The sequence below is a fragment of the Rhineura floridana genome, chromosome 14 (assembly GCF_030035675.1).
Source record: "Rhineura floridana isolate rRhiFlo1 chromosome 14, rRhiFlo1.hap2, whole genome shotgun sequence".
Taxonomy (NCBI): Eukaryota; Metazoa; Chordata; class Lepidosauria; order Squamata; family Rhineuridae; genus Rhineura; species Rhineura floridana.
Window position 1 is genome coordinate 16,473,403 of NC_084493.1, and position 2,515 is coordinate 16,475,917.

Genomic DNA, 2,515 nt, shown 5'->3' on the forward strand with positions numbered 1-2,515 from the left:
TTTGGCTTTCTTGTCCCTTGCTTCCCGGACCTTTTCCTTCTCCTCTTTCGTCCTCCTCCTTCTCGCCTCCCAGAAGTCTTTGGAAGTCATTTCTACTTTCGGTTATCTAGCTTTATGATGGCTTGATAACACTCATACAGCTAGATAACCAAAGACAGAAACAGCCCTCCCTCTTCCGAGGCGTCTTGGGTTTTCACGTTCTCTCTCTGCTTTTCTCCCTTCCCCACAAGGCTGGGGCTTAGCTTGGCTGGGGGTTAGAAAGCAAGCGTGGGAGGTTGGATCTTCGATCTGCCATCGAGAAAGGGAAAAAAGGGGGGGGGGAATAATGAAAGAAAGTAAATTTTTGAAAGGCTGAAGAAAAAGAAGAGGAATGGAAAAGAACTGCTTGGTTCTGTGCTCTGCAGGCTACGGCTGGGAGAAAGCCCCCCCATTCTGGGTGCTGGCTCTCCCGAACAAGGCATTCCCTTTGGGGGCGGGGGGGGAGCCGCTGGTTTGCATTCAGATCACACCCTGAGTTGCTGGCCTGATGTCTCACCCTCTTTCTACTGACCAACTTCTGTGCTCCTTTTCTAATGTTAATCACCCTTCTTTGGGAAGTGACGTCAACAGAGCTGGCGCCAATGAGCGGCCTCGCATTCAAATCACCGCACCTTCCCGCCTCTTTTGCTTCTCTTCTCCCCCCCCCCTAATTCTTTTTGGCGACAATATTTCTTTGAAGCCCCCCATACAACCCCCCGCTCTCCCTTCCTTCTCGCTCTCCCCCGCCTTCCCAACCTCATTCCTGAGCGAAGGCCTGCACAATCCTTTGCCCCTTAACTTGGGAGCCAACTCCATTGAAGTGAATGGGGCTTCCGCAGGCTCCTGGAAATAGGCTTAGAGGAAGGCAATGGTAAACCACCTCTGAATACCTCTTACCATGAAAACCCTATGAGGATATCCAAAAAAGATTCATAGGGTCGCCATAAATCACAATCCACTTGAAGGCATATAAAAACAGCAAATCTAAGCCCCGAAAGCTGCAAGTGAAGATCTGAAACAGCGCTCAGCACATGACGAATAACGATCTATCTGACTCCCGTTCGTGGGTGGAAGAAAGGAAGAGGAAGGCTGTGATTTTGCCAGTCTTAGGAGGCCTGTGGGGGCAGGAATCGTCTGGTCATTTGGGGATCACCGACGCTGCACTAGGTCGAGATGGCGGGAATTTTCATACCCTGGAACCCAACGCAGGAGTTCTGCTCAAACTCCTGCGCTGGATCCAGCCAAAGCTAAGCCCTCTGGAGTTCCACTGAGTTCAATGGGAGAGATTTATACACGTACGCACTTCTTACGGACCATGAAGCTGCTGCCCTGCAGCCCGATCCTATACGTGTTTAGTCAGAAACAAGTCACATTGAGTGTTTAGTATTGGGGGACTTCCTTCCCAATGTAGGAATGCATAAGATTGCTGTTATGCTTGGGATTAAGTTCCATCGAATTTCGTGGGATTTATTTTTTAGTAAATATACACAAATCCCCCCTCCCCAATACGTCTCACCTATTGAGAGCCAAGGAAATGTAAAGTATTTCCTGTTGGCTGGGTTCCTCGCTCCCACCATGTTTTGCTTTTTTTTAAAAAGGTCTAGAAATGATATGAGCATGGCGAACGAGTGGGTAGCTGAGTTTGGTTATCCTAATCTTTCGGTATAAAACATGTTCTTTTAACAATGCATTTTTCCCAGTTGGCTTTAAAATGGAGAATAGGTATCTTGAAAAAAAAATTAGTTATAAAATTTGAAATCTCACATATTTCTACCGCCTCCTTCCTCCCCCCTTGCACATAAATTTTATCTGTGCAGCACGCCGCTGCTAAAAGGGCAGTATCGAACAAGCACCATCCTACATTAGTGGGTGTATTAGGAGATGAGACGAATAACAATAAATAGTTTTATCTTTTTGTTCTTCTACGTCTTTACTTTGATCCTCTGCATTTGTAAGACATCCAACCAGCAGCAGCCTTGCTACTCAGTGCATTTTACCACACTCCAACTATAGGCAGCATATATTACTCTTACTTTACTCGCCGAACTAATACAAGCATTAAAAGCGCTGACAATCCCGGGAAATCTGAACCTGCGTCAGTTTCCTTAACTTAACTCACTTCCCCAGTCGAGATCGGATCCGGAAACGCAACGTGGATCACATCAGTTTGAAAATGAGCAGAGAGAAGCGGCTTCTAGGAGCGGGAGGTGCAATTAAAAGTTTTGGCAAGAACAATACAAAAGAAATTCTAGAATCGCTAACCAACCGCTTCAGGTTCTTCCTTCCGGAATAAAGCAAACAAACAGGCCGTGAACTTTTGAATGTTAAGCAACCTTAACAGTGCAATCCTGTAAGTAAGGCCTTTTTGAGTTCAGCGGGACCTACTTCCAGGTAACTGTGGATAGGACAGCAACCACAGAAAAAAACTACTGATCTCAGCGGGTTTCACCCCCAGATCAGTGCGTTTGGAAGGTTGTGGCTTTAAAAAATTCTAAAA